The following is a 25512-nucleotide window of genomic DNA, read 5'->3' on the forward strand; positions in this document are numbered from 1 at the left end:
CATAAAGAAGGAAGAACACGAAGAACGAGAAGAAGAAGAGCCGAAGAACATAAGGCTAGAAAGACTAATTTATTAAGACTCAGCTAGTTAAAACCAAATCTTTTATTATTAATCTCTCTCTGCCTCAAGTTCTGGAGACAAAAGTATAAGTGAATTGGCCAAATACATGAAACACTTAGGTCCTCTATTTATAGGGGTTACAATGAGCTTTAGAAGCATTCCAAACTGCCATTTGTTTCCTAATACAAATCAACTTCTTTCAGAGTCCAAATTCGTCTCCAAAACTGAGAAGGAATTGGCTACAGTGTCGTTTCATGCATCAGGACGCACGATCCATGCATTTCAGACTCGAGCAATGCATCTGGACGCGCGATCCATGCGTCCCAGACGCGGAAGTCTATTTTGTCCTTCTACTCTATCCTTCTATCCTCTTTTGCGGGCTTTGGTTCAAGCAACGAATCCTTTGGCCTTGGGCTTCCAAATAGGCTTTAAAATAGGGTAAGTCGCATCTTTAATAGCTTCAATTCCTTGGCCTTCTCCATGATTGTCCACGGGTTTCCCATGTGATCTTTAATGTTTCGAATTGCTCTGTTTTACCCCTTTTTCTCTAATATTCCACAAAACTCTCTTTCTTACCTGTAGAATCATAAAACATAACTTACAAGCACTGTTAGTCCACTAAGATGGCTAAACAAGAGGTATAATCGAGGGTTAAAATTCCCTTTTTGAGCACTTATCAGCAGGTTGCTACCAGAGTTGTTCCAGGCATTCTATTCTCATTTATATTTTGAAAACTTATTGATTTTCAAGGCATCCTACCCCAAAATGCTTATTTTTATTACAAATATAATTGATTTGTTTCAAGTTGGATTAAATCCACTTAGGGATGTCCTCTCTTTCTGGTTTGCGTGTTGGAACAAGTCATTGAACTTCGATTAGTTGGGAAAATAGGTTAATTATTGTTTTGCGTGTTTTGAGATTTTTTTTCGATATATTGGATATTATTTTATTTTATTTTTTTTTTTTTTTTTGCAATTTTAGAGTTATTAGAGAAGTTTAGAATTGGAATTAGATATTTCTCCAATTCGTAAATATTATATTGTACGGTACGTATTTTTTGTGTTTGGATTTTTAGATTATACCTAGAGCTTAGTTTCTAAATAGTTGGCGTATAATAATTAGTTCGAGAGTTAGGTAATTTGTCGGTATTGCAATGTTTATAGCGTTGGTTTAGGCAGCTACTTTGTTATGGAATGTATGTTTAAATGATGCAATTGTTTTTGAGTTATAATGTACTTGTGACTGTTTTAATTTGTTTTATGTTTTCTTTTATTGCGTAGCAAATGGTTTTAGTTGGGTGATAATATCTATTGTTTTATGTATTGCTTTTTTAGGAAGACCTGCTCCCCCATGTGCTTTTTCAGGATCATTTTTGCTCTTCTATTAGTGCTGCTAAGGACAAAGCCTTGGACTCTGAACTTCTTGGATTGGCCTTGCTGATTCTTGGTATCCGACAGACCCACAAGCAGTTCGTATATGTATATGTGAATGAATTTCCCCCTTCACCACTTTTGAAGAGCTTCCCCCAGTCAGGTTGTATTCGCTTATAAATGAATCTGAATAGCATATTCAGACACTTCGGGGATTTCAAGGAATCAAAAACAAAAGCTATAAGGGACACTTGCAGTGCGAGAGTGGTTTTAAAGAAGCAAAGTGATCAAAAGTAGCTTTTGGTAGTGCTGCAATGTTGAGCATTTTTGGACCAGTACATGTGATTTACCAGCCAAGGTATTAATCCTTACTGCCATTTATGCATCCTATGCAAACCCATTAAGCTAAGAAAGATATATATATAAATATGTGGGAGCTAAGTAAACATGATGTCTCCATTGCTGAACACTGTGCTAATAGACGTTAATTCCACTTCTAGCAAAAAAAGGCTAACACACAAATACATGGGTTCTGTAGTTCATTAATCCCAGTGTCCCAGATAGGAGATCTTGTGAACAAGGATTCAACACATTATTCTGAACTGCACTTGAAATTTGTTTTAAAAAATTTTAGAGATGAAGAATGTCTTAAAAATAAATGTAACAATCAGGTAACTCGGAGCATTGATTGGATACTTGGATCAATCATTTTAATTAAAAAATTTAACTCACTTTTGCTTTTTCTTTGGCTCTGTTACCCTTTGTGGTGAATGTTTATTGCACTCCTACTGATCGGCATCTTCTACTTTACATAATGTTATATCTTCTTCTTCTGTCATTTAGTTTATGATATTGTGCTTTATTTGATTGGTAATATTCAATGCAGTTTTCAAGCTTAACTTGGGTGGAGATGGAAGAACAGCGTAAGAAACCGTGAAAATCTCAATTAGGACATACTGATTAGGTGGTGAAGGTAACTAGACGACAAACCTGTGTCTTTTTTTTATATCGAGTTGTAGAGGCGATGAACTTAGAAATTTGGTTTGAAACTCTTACAGGTGAGCTAATTAGAAATATGCCACATGCTACTCACAACGAGAAAAGAAGGTGAAAACTTTGGGAGCTATTGACTTACCAAACGAAATCGAGACATCAAAGTAAGTTTCAAAGGCTTTTCCTTCTTCTTTCATTTACATTTAATTTGATTCACAAACTATGCTCTGATTTGAATTAATTGTATGTTTGTTTAGGGTTTCATCTTCTATTTTATGAACTTTACTTTACAATAATCTTGTAGCTATGATATATTTAAAATGATCCTAACACAAAGTTGGTCTTTGAGGAACTTATAGTCTATCAATGTCTTCATTTGCTTTGGGGCTTGGTTTAGAGTATCTACTACTCTCTTTTATGTAGCGTACACTACTAAAAAAATGGCTTTTTATGACAGCTTTTAGTTGTCATGAAATACATATTATGACATTTTCTGATTGAAAAACTAGTCGTCATTACTGGGGGTGTCATAAAAAGTCAACCAAAACCATCATTAAAGTTATGACGGTTCATAGAAAGATGTCCTGAAAGTTCCTCCCATTATGACATATATTAGTCTTTAAAACGTCATAGTAGGTAAATTTTATTATGACACCTCATATGTAAACGTCATAAAATATAGTTAGAACCATAGTACAAAATATCAGGATATGGGTATTTATCGATACTCAATTTCTGGATATGTATCGTGGATATATCCCTCTCTTTGGGGATATTTGACATTGTTTCACATGCAAATATCGTGGATATATTTAAAATATCGACAAATATCGTAGATATTGTGGATATTTCTTGATATATCATGATACATTATTTATATTTATTTAAAATATAATGGTAAATATTAAATAAAATTGTTATATACACAAAATATCGCTAAATATCTCCAAATATCTTCAAATATCACAAATATCGCAAATATCATCAAAATATCGTAGATATTTACAGTCGTATATATCTCTTAACATATCGTGATATTTATATATCTTTTTCTGAAATATGGATAGATATCCCCAAAAATCGCGATATATCGGGATATTTTGTACTATGGTTAGAACCATCAAGAAATTCACAATATTTTCTAACACTTCACGTCATAGCCGTCAAGAAATGCCCATTGACTAGTGTGGAACCGTCATTTTATGGAAGAAAAATACGTCAACAAATAGTTTACACTATGACAGTTCTTCTAAAACTGTCATCTATTTTTTTTTTTTTAAAAAAAATTATATTTTTTATATTATATTTTCTTCTAAAAATACTGCATAATAACCTGTAATTCAATTCCTAACATGTAAACTTATTTCACTAATAAAACAACTATAAAATTCTCAAAAATAAAATTAGAACATCCACATTAACTTCAACCCCATATATTTTCAAACCATTCGAAAATACTTATTTCTTACATAAATTTATTCAACAAGAAAAATTAGCAAATTATTATCGAATATCATTGAAAAATGTAAGATACATTTATTTGATAGCACATTCAACCAAACTAAAAATCATTCTAATCAACTCCATCATCAACAAATTAAGTAATTATCCATCGATCGATCGAAGCAATGCCAACCGAGGTGGAAGTCTTCTTGCTAGTTAGAAAGTTTCTTGATCTGAAAAGTTTAAAGTAAAAAAAGAAATGAAAATCGAAAACTAAGGAACTAAAAGATCAAAACAAGGTTTTTTGGCGGCTACCACACGTCCACACACAACAGTGCACACTACAGTACTAGACCATCTTCATCGAATACTTCGGGACCAGTGTTTATCCCACAAAATCTTAAAAATGCTAAAGATAAAGTGAATGACAAAAAAAATTATTTACACTAACTCTCAAGAGGGAGACCTGCAAAACAAATAAAATCCATATAACAATTGCTTCTAAGCTTTAGTGAATAAGAAAATAGGGTTGTACAAAGTCAGATAGCAATGTTTGTATGTGTTTGATGAGGGGGTGTTTAATTAAACATAAAACAAAAAAAATTGAATGCAGATGAATGTAGCAAATTGTTCTAAGAACTCTTAGAGAAAACATATATTGTAATCAATGATAGGCACGCATATACATGTTTGCTTTTGTTTACACTTATTGTTCTATTAGGCAAACCACAATCCAGATTGACTAAGAGAATTACGATTATCTCTTGAAGAAATCATAAGCTTTTGAAGAAATATAAAACCAAGACAACAAACAAGAGTTCAATACCTTGCCGTGTGAAAATGAAGAGCATAGAATACGAGTTTGATTTGTCTAACACTGGATGGTTAAATTAAAAATAATGCTCTAAGGATATAGAATGTCCAATACATGACTAAATTCTTAAACATTACGCGACTTTATACCTCGGATGAACAAAAAAGAAGGAACTTATATGAACACCGACCATTACACACTTTATACCTCGGATGAACAAAAGAAGGAACTTATATGAACATGACCAATCGAAACTATAGTTATATGTCATTTTCCTACTAGAGGATTTCGAGGGCAGCAAGTAGGAATGTAAGATCACTTGCCTCAGTAATATACCGAGGGTGACACTTGTCTACTAGTGAATTCCCACCTTGAAAGTTGCAATTTCCATCCCTTAATTAGACCAAAGTTTTATCTTGCTTAATAGGATCAAGGAATCATTGCGTCTTTTGATTTCATGATTCAAATCATATAATATCTAGTAGTGATTTCACTATAATGCAAAAAACATGTAAGCAATAGAGGGAATGATTGTTTACCGTTAGTTAATTAACCTCCTCCCTTTCTTTTCTTGATCCTTGATCGGACCTTCTATTAAGTTGAAATTGAATCCTTCCTTTTCCGACTTCCTAAATCACTACAACCAATTCAATTCTATTCAATAATATTAGAAAAGAGAAGGTCCGATCAAGAAAAAAGAGAAGATATTTCCACTCTTCAAAGAACTCAAGCAAGCACTTCAAAGCAACAAAGATATTTCCAATTGTCTATTTAAGAGAACCCCTGAAAATTCAGCACACATAACCCAAACTAGGCAAAAGAGAAGTGGCTGAATAATTTATAAGTGTCGGATTTTATCTCCCAAAACCGATCAGCCACATGATGATAGACCTTCCTTCCCATTTGTTGGGTTCCTTTTTGGTATGGTAAGCAACTAGCTAACTCATGTTGTTACAACCAAGAGGTGTGTTATACACAAGTGAAATTATCTCCAAGAAAGCCCTTAGGTGGCGGTAGAACTTGAACATATCTAATTGAATTTGAAGAGCCCGACCAGCTCAAGTGATAAGAGCCCAAAACTGTAGTTTTAACCCTGTAACAGACATACTTTTAGACCAATTATGTGAGTAATAATTAAGAGTTAACACCGACACGTGTTTTATGCATTTCGGGCTTCAAAGTCCATTATGTGCAGAAATGTGCCACTTTAGAGAGATAAAGGAGCAAAGGTCGATTACTAAGGAGTTCCGTGATTAAAGGCCAAGATTCAAGAAGACAAAGCCTTTCTAAAGCCCGGTCAAAAGCTGAAAAGTCGACGTGGGCAGAAACAACACACAAAGTCAGCAGAATTTCCGAAGGCCATATCTTTGGACTCAGACCTCGGAATGGGGCCTACCTTATGTCAAAACGACCGTCTCGGAAAGAGCTTTCCAATGGTCTAAGCCGTGATCCAATCAGAGGAGCACAAGCGGATGAAAAGTCTGTTGAAGCCAACTGTAGCTGAAGAGGCCTTTTTGGATTGAAAGAATTGGGTTTTATCAGGCCCAAAACATGGCTCCAAGCCCATGCACGATTTTTGGATCTGAAAATATAAAAACAAAAGCTTAGCTCTTTGTTAATGGTAGATAGTTAATGGTAGATAGGTTAGAGTAAAAAGTAGCCATTAAAATAGCTTCTAGATCTAGTTTTTATTTAATTGTTTTTAATTAAGTTTAATTTCAAATCCAACTCTTGTTTTAGATTAAATTCTTAGAATCATTGTTCTTAATTAGTTTGATAAATAAAATAGCTAGTTTGTCAATTTCGATTCTTGTCATTTACATTTGTGTTAGATCTAATTTCATTTATTACTTGTTATTCAATTCTTAGTTATTAATTAGATTTTAATTATTGTTTAATTTAGATTAGTAAATTTCAATTATTTATATCATGTTTAGTTTAAATTTAATCGGAAATGATTGCGTAATGATTCTCGGCTAAACCTCCATTAGAGGGGGTTGAGAAGCCTTGATGAAAGCTTGATTCCGACTATCGTAGAATCGTCGTAATTTCCTTTCCACTCTAGAAACGATTAGTTCACCATGAGAATGGGTTTAATCGTTCACATGCTAGTTATGAATTGGTATGAATGCCATGTGTAATTAGGGATTAGGAAGAACCAATTGTTTTCTGCTGGGCGATTCAATTCGGATTACGAGGATTCGTCGTTAATAGGATTAAGTCGAGTTAAGGTGGAATCAATCCCCCTCTAACTCCTTATCATAGAATCAACGTAGCATTCCCATAGTTGTTCTAATAGTCGACTAGTGCATCTTGTGGGTAGTTGCATCGTAGTCTAGTTGCCTTTTCGTAAATCTCTCATTAGACCTTAAGTAGAGTAATTACACGCGATAACAAGCATGCGGAAGGACTAGGAGTGGAACGAATCACTCTACTCCACTATATCTCGATAGAATTGAGAGTAGAATTCTTTGATAAACATAGGCACATAAGTTAGTGTGTAGTTTACTTACGTTTTGAGTTTCATCGTTCATTTTGTAGGTAGACTATTAAATTTGATAGTTATCAAATGGCGCCGCTGCCATCTTAGTTTCACTTTCGCATTGTTTTCGTAGTGTTAGTACTTTTCTTAAAGTCCCATTTCACCCACCCACCCGTGTTTGATTCATACTGTGGTTATCCGATTCAACGTTGGAAAATTCGGGAAAAATTACACGAGCGCCGCGACGCGCTTCTAGTAGAGCGCACACACGCGCCTATACTGGAGCAAGAGCGCGACCCGCCCTCATGTGGAGCGCGAACCGCCCTAAAAACACTGTAATTTGAAAATTACCCGAGCGGCGACCCGCCCCTATCCGAGCGCACCCGCGCCCTTTGTTAATTTTTCAGGATTTCGACAGTTTTGATTCGAACTTTGATTTTTCATATTTTTCAGTGTTCTAACCTGTTATATACACTGAACACGCGTAAACAAGACGTTATTCATAAGCGAAGCAAGGACGCAATATATTATTTGGCACCATAAGTCCAATTGACATATACTTACTAAATTTTCCATTATTCAAGCCACGCGCTCCTACTGCAGTGGACTCAGACATGCCATAGCCCTAAAGAAAAAAACAAAATGATATATCATATATTAGACTGTATGCAAAGGTCACTCGCTTATAAATTTTAATAAAATAGTGTCAAATGGTTTTAGATTTCACTTAAGAACTAAAAGGAGTTAAAAAGAAAAACTGGTGGAACCAAATACATCGATACACTCCCATCTTGAAGATTAATCTTGTACTAAACGAATGACATCAAAGTAATAGAAAATGTTCAATTCAAAGGTAAATTAATGCGGACCATTTAAGAATTATATCCGTACAATACAAAATCCTAAAACTCATGGTTTCAAGAAAAGCTTACTCTATAGCAATGGAACATGCTTTTAAATCTCTACATTACATCATATAAGCATATATGAACAAACAAATTAGGAAAATAATCTATATTTATTGGTTAATTTCCATAGTGTGTGCCTCTGGTTAAAATCTGAAGTGTGTTTTTTACGCATCTGATTACTCCTTTAACATTTTACGGGTTTACTTAGTTCATTGAGTTAATAACCAATTCCTTGTGCACTTATTAAATTTTAAAAATGAGAAGCAATCATCTAAAACAGAACTAAAGAGTATATTGTGCCTTTAATAAATAGTAAATCGAGACAATAATGGTTTCATAATTAAACCAAATTTAAACATGTGAAATTGTGTTCTCGCCGCTTTCCTAAATTAAATCACCTATGCAATCAGTAACAAATAAAAATCCTTAAGAACAAAGTCGAAAATTTAATGATTATTTCATCATTTTGAACTAACCTTCTTCCTTCTTCTTATCGTCATCCTGTAAGTTTGAGAAGAGAGCGAAAGGGGGAAAGAGAAAAATTGAGAACTGTTGAGAATTTTTGTAAGTGATAGAAATGGTTTTGTTTTAGGGTAGGCGAGAAGAGAGAGTGAGTTGGGTTTCCTTCCATTCGTTCTCTCTAGAATTTTCAATTTTGTTCTATCTTTGTGAACTGACGATTGTGTCCCCACAGAAAAAGAGCAAAAAGTCAAAATTACCCCTGTGACGGACACAAACGTGACACCAAATCACTATTCTTCAACCCCGACATTTTTCTAATATAGTAAGATATCTTCTTATTGAATATATATTGTATTGAAGGAAGTGAGTTTTTACGCTATGCACGCCTAAAACCACTTGTCCGTCCTTGTCTTTTAGTGCCCCTTCAAAAAATCCTTTCTACTTCGTTTGGCCCACCAGTTACCAGTATACTAGTATAGAATAACTTCTATCTTGTTCTCTCGTGAAGTCAATATTAGTATTTATTTGATCTTATCATAGCTATATATGTTAGCGTGAAAAACCAATTTTTCTAGAATTACTTACTTGTAGGTTTTGAAGTTATCTAATTTTTATTCAAATTATTTTTCACTCACCATTAAAATAAATATTATTAAGTTGAAATCAATATCTACTGATAATTCATCATAATTAATTAATTAAAAGTGAATGTGGTGCGTCGAAATCTTAATAGATTATTCATTCAAATGAGATATACATCAATAGAAAGGAAAATTTATTTTATTGGATTGATATGAGTTGACCGAAAATTCAAGACAAACCTTTTTATATTGTCTTATTCATTTTTGTATTTGCAAATATGATGGGTGTATGAGGTGAAGTCTCCCCTTTCTAATTTTTTTAAGCTTTAAGGGCATTTTTGTCAGAAATTGTCTTGGCAAAAGAAATTTCGTCATTGGCAATAGTCAGACCCTTTAAATATATTGGGTTAATTTGTCTAAACCCCTACATTTGTCACCAGTTTATAATAAACCCCCCACATTTGTAAACATCACGATTTTCTCCCAAAGTCGACTGACTTCCATCCTAGTTACGTTAGTATTCCAAAATTACCCCTAAAAAAGAGTCGTTATTACATTTTGTTTTTTTTTTTCTATTTACACTTGAAAAAAAAACTATTGTTAAATACCCGTTATACCACTTGGTTTAGGGTAATTTTGGTATTATGTGAAATACCAACGAAACTGGGATGGAAGTCAGACGGACGGGGAATTGTGATGTTTACAAATGTGGGGGGTTTAGATTAACCCAAATATATCTCAATTAGTATAGTAGTACACCATAATTAATATGGACATTTAAATTGGGCCAGCCTTTTTTCTACCACTAAATACCCTTGATAAAATATTCAAACAAATTATTCAATGCATTTAAGAAGGACTACTTAGTCATTTCAAAATTTACTACCATTTATACCCTTAAGATAATATAATACCTTTAAGGACGTATCTATAAATTCAAGTCCAAAATCAACTACACGCCACTATTCAATTGTTCGTGACCAACGAATTCACATTAATACCGAATTTATTACCATTTATAGCGAATTTAAATGCTAGGAAACCATACATCTTTCTTTTCCTCTTATGCGCCCATTTCTCTCTCTCAAATCTCCCCTCATTCGCTCTCTCTCTTAAAAACTAAAAGTCTAAAAAAAAAATCCCTCAATTTCTTCCTCTCAATACCAAATGGGAAATCAATTAAAAGAAACTTGATATTAATCTTTTTGTTAACCTTCTTCAGGTGAGTTTCTTTGGCAAACCATGTCGAGAATTTCAGCAGTTTGAAAGGTAACTATTTTTATTTTTATTTTTTTAATTCATTCTTAATCTCATATATCATTCGTTAGCTTCAAGTAGTCGTTCAACATTTTAAACAATGAGCTGGTGGAACTGTGTTGGACCTACTAACAGTAATTGCATTGATCAACACCTAGTATATATATTCACACCCATGTATTTGGTTTGATTATGCCTTTCTTTTCATCAGGGGAATGATTATGACTAACTAACCTCTTATTCTTCTTCAAAGTTATGATTTTTTTTTATTTAAACTTTTAATTTTCTTTAATGTATAATTTTATTTTATTTTTTCCTCACACAAGTAGTTAATCTTCAAAGGCAAAGTTCAGTTGTGTTTAATATGGTTATAACACCCCGTCTTTTATTTGCATTTCCTATAATAATATTAATAGTAATAATAATAATAATAATAATAATGTAAATAGAAAACAGAAATAGGATATCCAGTAGTTTTGGAAAAAAAAAAAGCCCGTAAGTAAGTAGATAGGTTTAAAACCCTGGTTTTTCGGAGAGGTTTGAAGAAACTAGAAAATAAGGGTTTCTCACGTAGAGTTTTTAGGGAAAAACAAAAAAGGGAAAATTTTACTGAAAAAGTTTGGATCAAGGAAGATAATCTTTTCGGGGAGCTGTTCGGGTTGTTCGGTTTTAACAGTGAGTAGATACTTTATGTTTTTATAAATTTCTCGTTATCTGTTAGAAAAAAAAGGCTGTGTTCATACTGTGTTTTGATACTGTGCTTTGTTACGGTTTTCATTTTCTGCCGTTATTCTAGCTTTCTCTCCTCTTGTTTAGCTATGGAATTTGGTTATATGTTAGCATAGGGAATTGGTTAATAACTGGACTCTAAATTGAATCGGCCGAAACTCTCGGAACATAGCATCAATGGCGTCGCCATCAGCTGAACAAAACCGTTTCTTTTTTTTTTTCTGAAGTGTGGTTTTTATTGATTTGTGGTAATGATAATTGTTAACTGTGAATGTTATTGTTTGGTGTTTGGGTTGATTGGGTGAGATGGGGAAGCCTTGGAAACAGCCATAATGGCGTTCGAACCATATCACAAGCAGTTTCCGTTTTTTTTGTTGTGTGAATGTTTTGTTGGTTGGAATTGAACATGGAGGATGTGGGGTAAGGTGTTGAGGGTTGTGTGTTGAGTGGAGATGGCTCAGTGGTGCCGAGCTATACCTGTGGAAGCTCGGAGAGAGCTTTAATGGCGTCGGTCGATTTTTGCAGTATAACAGAATCAAGTATTGTTGATATGGGTAGATAGGGTTTTTCTCCCTGAACCAAACCGCGGGGTTTATTTTTGCCATGGATGGCCGGTGGTGGCTGTGTGATGGTCGGTGGTGGTTGTTTGAAATTGGAGAGGAAGGAGATGAACAGTAGCCAAAAACGATTTTGGGCTTGGGCCAAAATCGTGGGCTATTATCTTTTTGTTTTGGATTTTAAAATTTTGACTTTTAGATTAGACTATGGGCCTTAGGATTTGGGCTTTTGGGTTTTTGGAGTTTAGGCCGGGTTGACCAGAGTTGACTGTTGACTTTGACCAGAGTTGACTGTTGACTTTGACCAGGGTTGACTTTGACCAGTTTGACCGAAAATTTGACTTTTTCCTAAATTTATGATTCGGTCTAATAGGATAAGTCTAGGAATATTAACGTGTTTGATTTTTGCTAAGACCTTTATAAATATACTTGTATGCGTGTATTTCTTGCTTTGTGATTTTAAATCGTCTTTTGAGATACACAACGTTATGACATTTATACATCCATGAAATTAATAACACGTAAACCAAAAAATAATTGAATCAAGATTTTCCTACGTTCTCTGAAATAATCTATGCAATAAAATACAATAATGCGTAAACAAAACTTACCGCACCCTTTTAAAACTCTCCACGCCTCAAGTTTTAGAATTGAGTTTATGACTGATGAAGTCATATGTAGGTGGGCATTTATTGAATGTGCCATAAATGGCCCGTTAGTGTTATATAAGGGTATTCATTGAATGTGCCATGAATGACCAAATTGTAGTTGACTGCCCTAAAGAGGAACTAAGGTATTTCGCCTTGCGGGTGAGTTGTATTCCTTGAATGTACGGGAATGTAGGATTGGGTATTCCTTGAATGTGGCAGGAATGACCCAGGGCATTCATTGAATGTGCCATGAATGGCCCGTTAGTGATATGATAGGTATTCCTTGAATGTGGCGGGAATGACCTAAGGTATTCATTGAATGTGCCATGAATGACCTGAGTTTTTGTGCCAAAAAGAGGTCGTGGAAATATGTGAATGAAAGCCCAGAGATGGCTATGATATTGTGGTATTCGGTGGGAGAGAGGCACACAGGAATGTGTGATTTGGCAAATGTGTGGAGTGCAAATCGTGGAGTAGGTACTAAAGGGTGGGTGTATAAGAAAAGTAATTGATTAAGTGATAAGAGAAATTTATTTGATGATGCAAGTGTGTTTGGGCTTACTTTTGAATACATATAGGATATGTACATATGTTATATACAAGTTCTAACTTTCTTTTGCAGGAGGGTAGGACTTAATAATATTTTGTGCAGGGACGCGGTCCTACCCTTATACAGCGGCGGATATCGGTAAGTGAAATTCAATTACTTAGATATTAAAAAGGGAGTTATTAGAATGAGTTTAATAAAATGGAGGTAAATAAAATGGAAGTTTTGCTTGGGAAGAAACTATGTCGTTTGAGATGACGGAACTACTTGTCTTCCAAGCTGAGAATGATTAGGTTATGATAGATTTAAAGTGTTAGTTGGATAAGTAAAGTTTGAAATGTTTATATGTGGTTAGTCTACTCATACCAAGAAATTCCATTTTGTCAACCCATGTTTGCTTTATTTTTTAGCGTGGGTGTGTTCTTGGGAACATAGGTGGAAGGCAGTGGAACCGCGGCGTGTGATTGGGATTCGTGCCTGGAGCGGTCCGTTAGTTTTCTTTTAGGTTTGATTTTCTTGGTTGGAAAAATGTAATAACGTAGTTTACTTTCTTTCATGGCATAAGGACATGATAGTGATGAATTTTATTTGGAGAGTTTGTTTTGATGTTTTATTTGGAAGGATGTTCTCTTAATAAAGAGATTGCGGATAATTGTTGGGATTATTGTTATTTAAGTTGTTTCTTTTATGACATGGATATTAGGGTTTGTATGTGTAGTATTCTCCGTCATAGTCTGGGTTTTTAAACAAGTGAACCTAGTGATGTTTGAGATAATTATATTTCAAATATTCACTTTGTTATTGTTTAGAAATTCGGGCTGTGACAATGGTTTTCAGCAAGAATTTTACTTAGCGTGGCTGCCCTTCCAAGATATATGATGGTAGGAAAGAATCATATAAACTTCTAGAGATGGTTTGTGAAACAAGGCTGAAACCAAACTATTGGTTAAGTCTATCCATTATTATTCTTACGAAGTATGAGACAAAATATTCTGGGTGGAAAATGATTATCTTAAATCACTCAATAGTTAAGGTTTGTCGACGATTAACATGATTTTAGACGTAGCTAAGCTACTAAACATGATTACATAATAGTGATTAGTGCTTATCAATGATTACCATGATTTTAGATGTAGCTAAGCTACTAAACATGATTCAAAAATACTACATCCTTTTAATTATTTATTTTTTACTTCCCTTTGTAGATCTCCTTTGCATCAAAAATGAGAAAACATCGAGTTTCATGTGTGCTATATGTTGCTTCATGTGTCAAGGAAATGTGAAAAATGTGTTTCGCCTCTAATTTTACTCAACCACAATGTTTTTGTGTGCTTAAGGAATATTTGATGAACTAAAATTGTAATCAGACGTGTGTTTAGTTACTTTTGGGAGTTTTTCCGGGCCTTCCTTATGAGATTGAGACAATCACATCCCGATCAACTTCCGACCATGTTGAACCCCAAGTGGGTATTAGGCACACCATTTTGTTTGATCATTTCAGAGAGGCAGCTAAGAGGTGCTTTGGTGTATTGGCGAATGGTTTGCTTGAGTTAGAGACTATTTATCTTGACTTATACACAAATGTAAAAGGGACAACTCTAATCTCGGCCTTCCATGGCATCCATGTGTGGGAATGGAAAAGTTTATTAGAAATTAAATGATTTGGCAACAAGTCTAATAGGGTTGGTTATGTTATCCATGTGCTTTTGGCCTGTGGACACAAAGTGGATTTCCTTAACTAGAAATGGACAACTTAAGGAGGCGTAACAATTAATCGCTGGTTTGTCCGTCCAATGAGTGAGAATTTGATCTTTTGTGTATGTGTGTTTGCATGTGTGTATGCTAAAAGCATCCGGTTCCCCTTGCTTAGGTTATTCCGATTTTCTTTATCACAGACCAAAAGGTGGGGGTATATTTTTTTCCCTTAAGAGAATCAAACAAAAAGAAAAACCACTTAAGCACATTTTTCGTTTTTTGCCTTTAATATTTTGAGATATTTTCATATGTTCTATTTCCTTATTTGCTCATTATGTGAAAAAATATTTTTGGCACATATTTTTGTATTGACAACTACTTCTTTATTGTCTGTTACAAGATGAACGTAGAACGCTACTAATTTGACTATTCGTTTCAGAATTGATATTGCGTTGTTTTGTGTTTTAAGTCGCACAACCTCTTCATTGAGGGTTGGTTAATTTAGTAGACTCGAAAAGAGTTTATATGTGCCTGTTTGAATTCATCTATTAAGAATTTCTTTACCTATATTGTCCAGATATCGACATATCGACACTGGCGACTTATTTTGCATCTCTATCAATAAACGGTCATTTAATTAGCTAACAAGATTAATACATGCTAATTTTCTGAGTGGTTATGCATGGTGATGGTGTAAGTGATTGAGTAGAAGACAATATAAAGCTAGCAAAGGTGACTGGGCTCGAGCCTAAGCAGATCAACAAAAGTGCTCCAGTGGCTGACCAGGTATGGTATTGTTTTTCAAGTTGTCTGTAGTGTTACCAGTTAGATCTTAGCAGAGATGATGAAATTTGTATATATATATGGTTTTAACATTTTCCATTCATAGTGATTCTTTGACTTCCAAAACGTATTTTGAAGTAGAGATTTGGATATGTTACAAATATGCAAGCTTCATAGCTCCTCAACATTTTTCAGAACTGACATCCAACTGCCATGTAAATCTTAGTGCTAATATAGGCCAGCAATGCATGTTGCATTTCAGTTTGAAACTGAAATAGTCATTGAAAAACAATGAACTCGCTGAATTCAAGTTTAGTTGGGTTTGAGTGGGTTGATTTGAAAGAGCTTCTGTATTTGGAATCTGATAGTTTGGTGACCTTAGATATTGTTGGAGTCGAAAGATTGAAATTATAGTGGTGACACAACCTAACCTACATCCTATGTGTCCCTCTTCACCTTCAAATCTCTCCAACTTTTCATTAACCTTGAATAATGAAATTTAATTGAGACTACAGTACATCTCTTGGATCCTTTTTTTCAAGAGTGGTTTTCATCTGTGTGGTAAGACCTTTTTTCCAAGAGTTGTTTTCATCTATACATGTGATAAGACCTTTTTTTTCAGGAGTTGTTCTCAGTGCATGAATTGCATTTATAATTTTATGTCCTTTAGTGTACCTATCAATTTTACCCTATGTTTTTTATTTCCTCTCAGACTAAACACTGAAGTGGAGGGTCGTACAAAATAATCGTTGTTGCTAGCAACATCTAGAACAAATCAACAATCGTATCTATGACCTATGTCAATATGCATTATAAATTGTTACGTTTGTTAACAGGATGCATCCATGGGATCGAAGGTGCTTCTAGCTCTGATGGATGTGGCTTGCAGTACAAGGCATTCATTGATTGCATTAGTGCCAATGGGAGTGACATCAGCAAGTGCCAGTTCTACCATGATATGCTCTTTGAGTGCCACAAAAACTTTACAATGAGTGTCTGAAGCTTTGGATTATTGTGTGCCATAGATTCCCACCATTTTAAAACTTAACCAAAATGATACCTAAGGCATCAACCAATGTTCATCGATTTATAGGAGTTGCTGACGCGGGGGAGCTTTGCAGAGTTCAAACATGATCCATACTGTTGATGGGGCAAGCAACCACAAGCGCACCAATCAGCACAATGGGCCAATCAAAGACCGCAAAAGATACCTTATGTATCACGGAATTCAAATTTTGTTTCTCCTGTTTCCGGGCAATGATAATGCATTGAGACTCCAAAGGCACTCGACTTGTAATGCTCTCCAGCAAGTTATATTAAAAGGTGGCCAATTTTCTCCAGATACGTTATCTCAGAAAGTGAGGAGTCTAGAGATGCTGAAATCAAGTATGAGGATAAGGTTAAAAAGTCTAATGAGATAGGTGAGAGAGGTGGACAGAATGTTGACAAGGTTCCAACTCAGGTTTTGCCATCAAGAAAGAATTAAGTGCCTCATGAAGAGCTTGGACATAAAGATGGCGTTCGGAGACAAGGAAGGACATTGAGGTGATTTACTAGTATATGGTATGGCAATCCTACGTCACTTGAGAAGTGAGGCAATGCAAGCACCACAAAACAGCTTAGAAGTTCAAGACTTGGTCTTGATAATAAGATTGAAAGGTGAAATCTATTTCCTTGCAATAGCTACATGTTCTCCTACTCATAGACTTTTCTTAAATATATATAATCTTATATATTCTGTTACAACTGATAAAAAAAATTATTCAATATAATTCTGTAATCGTCTCTTACTTCGTTAGTTGTTTGGTTCAATATAACAAGTCGTCCACCAACTATAAGCTTTTGGACCGCAAGGCGTATACATGGGCACCCTTATAACGTCGTGGGATTCATTACTCCCCTGTTTTCAAGTGGCCATCTCATAAGATGGAACCAATTCTTGCTATTGTTGGTAGCACTTCATCTGACAACCGTTTTATAGGAGTATGGGCTTTGCTAGAAGGCCAATGGAGTAGCAGGTGACCTTGCCTCTTTTTGTGTGTGAGATGGTATATGGTCGTTGAACAAAATAGAAGCGTATCAAAACCTAATTATCCCTCAATAAGTAAAGGATGAGTAGGGTATCGTTCCACTTTGAAGTGTATGTTTATATGAAGAACATGACTGGAGAGGGGGTTTGAGGGATTAAAAACTATGATTATAGATATTGTAGATTCTAATGCTAAACTAAACTAAACTAAACTAACTAAACTATTGAGAATTTATAAAAGAGGGAATTCAAGAGATAAGAATCCACCAATACTTTTGATTCAATGACCTTTTGCTTCATGGTTCTTCTCACAAGTACAATACAATTAATCGAGCGAAGTGCCGATGCCCTCTTGGACGAAACATCGTTAACAAATAACTCTACTTAAGGTTGTTCCTATGTTTATGCTACTAGTATCTTCTTTCCTTTTATGTGAGCTTGGGTAGCTATTCAATGAATCACCATCTAAGGCAAACACAAAGAATACTTTCCTTACTCTAAAACACTACACAACTAGAAGAAAAGTAGAGAATAATAGTATAATATTCAATTACAATAAATAAAACCCTTTTCTAGCATTATATTCAATTGCAATAAATTAAAGCATGTCACTGGTAAATATTCAATTGCAATAAATAAAACCCTAAACTAGCATGATATTCGATTGCAATAAATAAAAACCTTAATATATACTTCCATCCCCTGGTCTGGACAATGGAACTAATAACTAAAAACATAAAGAACTAATCTGATTGAAGAACACCATGAACCAGAAGAATCATTAAACCTTAAATATCGGCTTCATCTCCTCCCTTGAAGGAGAAGATTAGTCTTCCATAAAGAAGGAAGAACACGAAAAACGAGAAGAAGATGAGCCGAAGAACATAAGGCTAGAAAGACTAATTTATTAAGACTCAGCTAGTTAAAACCAAATCTTTTATTATTAATCTCTCTCTGCCTCAAGTTCTGGAGACAAGAGTATAAGTGAATTGGCCAAATACATGAAGCACTTAGGTCCTCTATTTATAGGGGTTACAATGAGCTCTAGAAGCATTCCAAACTGCCATTTGTTTCCTAATACAAATCAACTTCTTTCAGAGTCCAAATTCGTCTCCAAAACTGAGAAGGAATTGGCTACAGTGTCGTTTCATGCGTCTAGACGCACGATCCATGCATTTCAGACTCGAGCAATGCATCTGGACGCGCGATCCATGCGTCCCAGATGCGGAAGTCTATTTTGTCCTTCTACTCTATCCTTCTATCCTCTTTTGCGGGCTTTGGTTCAAGCAACGAATCCTTTGGCCTTGGGCTTCCAAATAGGCTTTAAAATAGGGTAAGTCGCATCTTTAATAGCTTCAATTCCTTGGCCTTCTCCATGATTGTCTACGGGTTTCCCATGTGATCTTTAATGTTTCGAATTGCTCTGTTTTACCCCTTTTTCTCTAATATTCCACAAAACTCTCTTTCTTACCTGTAGAATCATAAAACATAACTTACAAGCACTGTTAGTCCACTAAGATGGCTAAACAAGAGGTATAATCGAGGGTTAAAATTCCCTTTTTGAGCACTTATCAGCAGGCTGCTACCAGAGTTGTTCCAGGCATTCTATTCTCATTTATATTTTGAAAACTTATTGATTTTCCAGGCATCCTACCCCAAAATGCTTATTTTTATTACAAATATAATTGATTTGTTTCAAGTTGGATTAAATCCACTTAGGGATGTCCTCTCTTTCTGGTTTGCGTGTTGGAACAAGTCATTGAACTTCGATTAGTTGGGAAAATAGGTTAATTATTATTTTGCGTGTTTTGAGATTTTTTTTCGATATATTGGATATTATTTTATTTTATTTTGTGATTTTTTTTTTTTTTTTTTTTTTTTTTTGCAATTTTAGAGTTATTAGAGAAGTTTAGAATTGGAATTAGATATTTCTCCAATTCGTAAATATTATATTGTATGGTACGTATTTTTTGTGTTTTGATTTTTAGATTATACCTAGAGCTTAGTTTCTAAATAGTTGGCGTATAATAATTAGTTCGAGAGTTAGGTAATTTGTCGGTATTGCAATGTTTATAGCGTTGGTTTAGGCAGCTACTTTGTTATGGCATGTATGTTTAAATGATGCAATTGTTTTTGAGTTATAATGTACTTGTGACTGTTTTAATTTGTTTTATGTTTTCTCTTATTGCGTAGCAAATGGTTTTAGTTGGGTGATAATATCTATTGTTTTATGTATTGCTTTTTTAGGAAGACCTGCTCCCCCATGTGCTTTTTCAGGATCATTTTTGCTCTTCTATTAGTGCTGCTAAGGACAAAGCCTTGGACTCTGAACTTCTTGGATTGGCCTTGCTGATTCTTGGTATCCGACAGACCCACAAGCAGTTCGTATATGTATATGTGAATGAATTTCCCCCTTCACCACTTTTGATGAGCTTCCCCCAGTTAGGTTGTATTCGCTTATAAATGAATCTGAATAACATATTCAGACACTTCGGGGATTTCAAGGAATCAAAAACAAAAGCTATAAGGGACACTTGTAGTGCGAGAGTGGTTTTAAAGAAGCAAAGTGATCAAAAGTAGCTTTTGGTAGTGCTGCAATGTTGAGCATTTTTGGACCAGTACATGTGATTTACCAGCCAAGGTATTAATCCTTACTGCCATTTATGCATCCTGTGCAAACCCATTAAGCTAAGAAAGATATATATAAATATGTGGGAGCTAAGTAAACATGATGTCTCCATTGCTGAACACTGTGCTAATAGACGTTAATTCCACTTCTAGCAAAAAAAGGCTAACACACAAATACATGGGTTCTGTAGTTCATTAATCCGGTGTCCCCGGATAGGAGATCTTGTGAACAAGGATTCAACACATTATTATGAACTGCATTTGAAATTTGTTTTAAAAATTGTTAGAGATGAAGAATGTCTTAAAAATAAATGTAACAATCAGGTAACTCGGAGCATTGATTGGATACTTGGATCAATCATTTTAATTAAAAAATTTAACTCACTTTTGCTTTTTCTTTGGCTCTGTTACCCTTTGTGGTGAATGTTTATTGCACTCCTACTGATCGGCATCTTCTACTTTACATAATGTTATATCTTCTTCTTCTATCATTTAGTTTATGATATTGTGCTTTATTTGATTGGTAATATTCAATGCAGTTTTCAAGCTTAACTTGGGTGGAGATGGAAGAACAGCATAAGAAACCGTGAAAATCTCAATTAGGACATACTGATTAGGTGGTGAAGGTAACTAGACGACAAACCTGTGTCTTTTTTTTATATCGAGTTGTAGAGGCGATGAACTTAGAAATTTGGTTTGAAACTCTTACAGGTGAGCTAATTAGAAATATGCCACATGCTACTCACAACGAGAAAAGAAGGTGAAAACTTTGGGAGCTATTGACTTACCAAACGAAATCGAGACATCAAAGTAAGTTTCAAAGGTTTTTCCTTCTTCTTTCATTTACATTTAATTTGATTCACAAACTATGCTCTGATTTGAATTAATTGTATGTTTGTTTAGGGTTTCATCTTCTATTTTATGAACTTTACTTTACAATAATCTTGTAGCTATGATATATTTAAAATGATCCTAACACAAAGTTGGTCTTTGAGGAACTTATAGTCTATCAATGTCTTCATTTGCTTTGGGGCTTGGTTTAGAGTATCTACTACTCTCTTTTATGTAGCGTACACTACTAAAAAAAGGGCTTTTTATGACAGCTTTTAGTTGTCATGAAATACATATTATGACATTTTCTGATTGAAAAACTAGTCGTCATTACTGGGGGTGTCATAAAAAGTCAACCAAAACCATCATTAAAGTTATGACGGTTCATAGAAAGATGTCCTAAAAGTTCCTCCCATTATGACATATATTAGTCTTTAAAACGTCATAGTAGGTAAATTTTATTATGACACCTCATATGTAAACGTCATAAAATATAGTTAGAACCATAGTACAAAATATCAGGATATGGGTATTTATCGATACTCAATTTCTGGATATGTATCGTGGATATATCCCTCTCTTTGGGGATATTTGACATTGTTTCACATGTAAATATCGTGGATATATTTAAAATATCGACAAATATCGTAGATATTGTGGATATTTCTTGATATATCATGATACATTATTTATATTTATTTAAAATATAATGGTAAATATTAAATAAAATTGTTATATACACAAAATATCGCTAAATATCTCCAAATATCTCCAAATATCTTCAAATATCACAAATATCGCAAATATCGTCAAAATATCGTAGATATTTGCAGTCGTATATATCTCTTAACATATCGTGATATTTATATATCTTTTTCTGAAATATGGATAGATATCCCCAAATATCGTGATATATCGGGATATTTTGTACTATGGTTAGAACCATCAAGAAATTCACAATATTTTCTAACACTTCACGTTATAGCCGTCAAGAAATGCCCATTGACTATTGTGGAACCGTCATTTTATGGAAGAAAAATACGTCAACAAATAGTTTACACTATGACAGTTCTTCTAAAACTGTCATCTATTTTTTCTTTTTTTTAAAAAAAAATTATATTTTTTATATTATATTTTCTTCTAAAAATACTGCATAATAACCTGTAATTCAATTCCTAACATGTAAACTTATTTCACTAATAAAACAACTATAAAATTCTCAAAAGTAAAATTAGAACATCCACATTAACTTCAACCCCATATATTTTCAAACCATTCGAAAATACTTATTTCTTACATAAATTTATTCAACAAGAAAAATTAGCAAATTATTATCGAATATCATTGAAAAATGTAAGATACATTTATTTGATAGCACATTCAACCAAACTAAAAATCATTCTAATCAACTCCATCATCAACAAATTAAGTAATTATCCATCGATCGATCGAACGCTGTCAACCGAGGTGGAAGTCTTCTTGCTAGTTAGAAAGTTTCTTGATCTGAAAAGTTTAAAGTAAAAGAAATGAAAATCGAAAACTAAGGAACTAAAAGATCAAAACAAGGTTTTGACAGCTACCACACGTCCACACAACAGTGCACACTACAGTACTAGACCATCTTCATCGAATACTTCGGGACCAGTGTTTATCCCACAAAATCTTAAAAATGCTAAAGATAAAGTGAATGACAAAAAAAATTATTTACACTAACTCTCAAGAGGGAGACTTGCAAAACAAATAAAATCCATATAACAATTGCTTCTAAGCTTTAGTGAATAAGAAAATAGGGTTGTACAAAGTCAGATAGCAATGTTTGTATGTGTTTGACAGTGTTTAATTAAACATAAAACAAAAAAATTGAATGCAGATGAATGTAGCAAATTGTTCTAAGAACTCTTAGAGAAAACATATATTGTAATCAATGATAGGCACGTACATGTTTGCTTTTGTTTACACTTATTGTCTATTAGGCAAACCACAATCCAGATTGACTAAGAGAATTACGATTATCTCTTGAAGAAATCATAAGCTTTTGAAGAAATATAAAACCAAGACAACAAACAAGAGTTCAATACCTTGACGTGTGAAAATGAAGAGCATAGATTACGAGTTTGATTTGTCTAACACTGGATGGTTAAATTAAAAATAATGCTCTAAGGATATAGAATGTCCAATACATGACTAAATTCTTAAACATTACGCACTTTATACCTCCGGATGAACAAAAAGAAGGAACTTATATGAACACGACCATTACGACTTTATACCTCGGATGAACAAAAGAAGGAACTTATATGAACATGACCAATCGAAACTATAGTTATATGTCATTTTCCTACTAGAGGATTTCGAGGGCCGCAAGTAGGAATGTAAGATCACTTGCCTCAGTAATATACCGAGGGTGACACTTGTCTACTAGTGAATTCCCACCTTGAAAGTTGCAATTTCCATCCCTTAATTAGACCAAAGTTTTATCTTGCTTAATAGGATCAGGGAATCATTGCGTCTTTTGATTTCATGATTCAAATCATATAATATCTAGTAGTGATTTCACTATAATGCAAAAAACATGTAAGCAATAGAGGGAATGATTGTTTACCGTTAGTTAATTAACCTCCTCCCTTTCTCTTTTCTTGATCCTTGATCAGACCTTCTATTAAGTTGAAATTGAATCCTTCCCTTCCAACTTCCTAAATCACTACAACCAATTCAATTCTATTCAATAATATTAGAAACAGAGAAAGTCTGATCAAGAAAAGAGAAGATATTTCCACTCTTCAAAGAACTTAAGCAAGCACTTCAAAGCAACAAAGATATTTCCAATTGTCTATTTAAGAGAACCCCTGAAAATTCAGCACACATAACCCAAACTAGGCAAAAGAGAAGTGGCTGAATAATTTATAAGTGTCGGATTTTATCTCCCAAAACCGATCAGCCACATGATGATAGACCTTCCTTCCCATTTGTTGGGTTCCTTTTTGGTATGGTAAGCAACTAGCTAACTCATGTTGTTACAACCAAGAGGTGTGCTATACACAAGTGATATTATCTCCAAGAAAGCCCTTAGGTGGCGGTAGAACTTGAACATATCTAATTGAATTTGAAGAGCCCGACCAGCTCAAGTGATAAGAGCCCAAAACTGTAGTTTTAACCCTGTAACAGACATACTTTTAGACCAATTATGTGAGTAATAATTAAGAGTTAACACTGATTACGTGTTTTTATGCATTTCAGGCTTCAAAGTCCATTATGTGCAGAAATGTGCCACTTTCGCGAGATAAAGGAGCAAAGGTCGGTTACTAAGGAGTTCCGTGATTAAAGGCCAAGATTCAAGAAGACAAAGCCTTTCTAAAGCCCGGTCAAAAGCTGAAAAGTTGACGCGACGCGTAAACAAAGACACAAAGTCAAAAGAGAATTTCGAAGGCCATATCTTTGGACTCAGACCTCGGAATGGGGCCTACCTTATGTCAAAACGACCGGCTCGGAAAGAGCTTTCCAATGGTCTAAGCCGTGATCTAATCAGAGGAGAAGAAGTGGACGAAAAGTCTGTTAAAGCCAACTGCAGCTGAAGAGGCCTTTTTGGACTAAAAGAATTGGGTTTTGGGCCTGATTCTCTGGCCCAAAACATGGCTCCAAGCCCATGCACGATTTTTGGATCTGAAAGTATAAAAACAAAAGTTTAGCTCTTTGTTAATGGTAGATAGTTAATGGTAGATAGGTTAGAGTAAAAAGTAGTCATTAAAATAGCTTCTAGATCTAGTTTTTATTTAATTGTTTTTAATTAAGTTTAATTTCAAATCCAACTCTTGTTTTAGATTAAATTCTTAGAATCATTGTTCTTAATTAGTTTGATAAATAAAATAGCTAGTTTGTCAATTTCGATTCTTGTCATTTACATTTGTGTTAGATCTAATTTCATTTATTACTTGTTATTCAATTCTTAGTTATTAATTAGATTTTTAATTATTGTTTAATTTAGATTAGTAAATTTCAATTATTTATATCATGTTTAGTTTAAATTTAATCGAAATGATTGCGTAATGATTCTCGGCTAAACCTCCATTAGAGGGGGTTGAGAAGCCTTGATGAAAGCTTGATTCGACTATCGTAGAATCGTCGTAATTTCCTTTCCACTCTAGAAACGATTAGTTCACCATGAGAATGGGTTTAATCGTTCACATGCTAGTTATGAATTGGTAGGAATGCCATGTGTAATTAGGGATTAGGAAGAACCAATTGTTTCGAAGCGATTCAATTCGGATTACGAGGATTAAATCGTTAATAGGATTAAGTCGAGTTAAGGTGGAATCAATCCCCCTCTAACTCCTTATCATAGAATCAACGTAGCATTCCCATAGTTGTTCTAATAGTCGACTAGTGCATCTTGTGGGTAGTTGCATCGTAGTCTAGTTGCCTTTTCGTAAATCTCTCATTAGACCTTAAGTAGAGTAATTACACGCGATAACAAGCATGCGGAAGGACTAGGAGTGGAACGAATCACTCTACTCCACTATATCTCGATAGTATTGAGAGTAGAATTCTTTGATAAACATAGGCACATAAGTTAGTGTGTAGTTTACTTACGTTTTGAGTTTCATCGTTCATTTCGTAGGTAGACTATTAAATTTGATAGTTATCAAATGGCGCCGCTGCCATCTTAGTTTCACTTTCGCATTGTTTTCGTAGTGTT

General features: G+C 34.3%; 3 long non-coding RNA genes across 3 annotated transcripts; all 3 read left to right on the plus strand.

Annotated features, from left to right (window-relative positions):
- Window positions 1-1656: 1656 nt before the first annotated feature.
- Window positions 1657-2588, plus strand: LOC147507752 (uncharacterized). Its single transcript, XR_015216968.1, has 3 exons — window positions 1657-1788; window positions 2317-2403; window positions 2489-2588. It is a non-coding gene; the product is annotated as an uncharacterized LOC147507752 (long non-coding RNA).
- Window positions 2589-10180: 7592 nt separating this feature from the next.
- On the plus strand, window positions 10181-17071 carry LOC147507753 (uncharacterized). Its single transcript, XR_015216230.1, has 3 exons — window positions 10181-10382; window positions 15247-15334; window positions 16168-17071. It is a non-coding gene; the product is annotated as an uncharacterized LOC147507753 (long non-coding RNA).
- A 3454-nt stretch (window positions 17072-20525) lies between these two features.
- On the plus strand, window positions 20526-24165 carry LOC147507754 (uncharacterized). Its single transcript, XR_015217176.1, has 3 exons — window positions 20526-20614; window positions 20700-20798; window positions 24057-24165. It is a non-coding gene; the product is annotated as an uncharacterized LOC147507754 (long non-coding RNA).
- Window positions 24166-25512: the final 1347 nt, after the last annotated feature.

Source organism: Coptis chinensis, chromosome 3 (genome assembly GCF_015680905.1).
Source record: "Coptis chinensis isolate HL-2020 chromosome 3, ASM1568090v1, whole genome shotgun sequence".
In the NCBI taxonomy this organism is placed as follows: domain Eukaryota; kingdom Viridiplantae; phylum Streptophyta; class Magnoliopsida; order Ranunculales; family Ranunculaceae; genus Coptis; species Coptis chinensis.